The sequence below is a fragment of the Ammospiza nelsoni genome, chromosome 3 (genome assembly GCF_027579445.1).
Source record: "Ammospiza nelsoni isolate bAmmNel1 chromosome 3, bAmmNel1.pri, whole genome shotgun sequence".
In the NCBI taxonomy this organism is placed as follows: Eukaryota; Metazoa; Chordata; class Aves; order Passeriformes; family Passerellidae; genus Ammospiza; species Ammospiza nelsoni.
Window position 1 is genome coordinate 36,545,360 of NC_080635.1, and position 1,340 is coordinate 36,546,699.

Genomic DNA, 1,340 nt, shown 5'->3' on the forward strand with positions numbered 1-1,340 from the left:
AGCATGGAGTGCATTCACATAAGATAAATAATTGAATAATTGCTAAGTTGGAAATGTATCCAAAGAGGCCAGGAATCATTACAGAATTCTTTTTTCTTTTGCTTACACAAACTTCATAATAGCTGTTTTCTCTGACTGTCCTTTTGTATAAACTGGGAGCAGCCTCTGGGCTGCTTTCAAATTTACTTTGGCTTCTGCAATAGCACTTAAGAATTACTGGAACTGTGCAGTCTCTGGCCATGGCTCCAGAACTGTCGGAGGCCAGGGCACAGAGCCATCCCAATCCCCTGGGCAGCAGCCTCCAACCACCTGCTGTGTCACTGCCTGCTCCCACCTGGGAGGCCGTGCACCAGGCAGGACTGTTTGCACAAAGCCCTTTCTCCCATGGAGCAAGCAACTTCATCCTTGGCTGTTCAATGACATGTGGAGGGCTTGAGAGGATTTTATCATTGTGATATGTAAATCAAATGGTTAAAAAGATTTTCACAGAATTGAAAATATATCAGCAATGAGAAACTGTGAAAAATGTGAAAGCACACTACTTTCTCCATAAGTTTCATTTCAGATAGCAGGATGGGGCCATGCATGGCATGATGCTTCCTGCCCAGAGACATCACCCTGTATGCATAAGGGCACGGCGGTCTGTGGGCATGCTGAATATTACAGTCTCAACACCTTGAAAGGAACGTGTTCTCTGAATTTGGGTACTGTATTTACAAAAAAAGAAAATACAATTAACCCGTGGTAAAGTGCTTTAGAGTGCTCCAATGCAAAGAGAGCAAAGGGGAAAATCCTCTCACCCAGATGTGGGTATGTAAACATAATTTAAGCTAAGTATAGACGTTTACATACAATGCATCCACTGTTTACACTGATTTTAAAACACCATACGTAATGAAAATTATGCAAATATTTAGAAAAATATCTTAGCCTGGGTAAGGTATATACCACACTTAATATTTCAATAAGGGCACATGCAGTGCTTGTATGGCAGTGCCAAAAGTAACATTTTGAAAAATGACCCTTCGGTAAAACTGTCAGGCACAGAGTGTTGAGTCCAGGTACCCGCCAACAGAAACCCTGGGGAGGATGTCACTGAGATAGGCGGACCAATGCCGGGGTCTCTATCTGGATTAACCAGAGAACTTGTAAAATATTTAACATCAGCGCAGTATTTATTTGGCTTCCCAGTCAGTAATCTGCTGGACTGCCAACAGCTATTTCGAGCCCTTTCCCGTCTGGGCAAGGCAGTTTCACTTGTATAAAACAGACGGGCAGGTGCCCTTAAATCTGTCATTAAAGGGCTCTTGGCCGACGCTGAGAGGTCCGCGCCCCGCGCA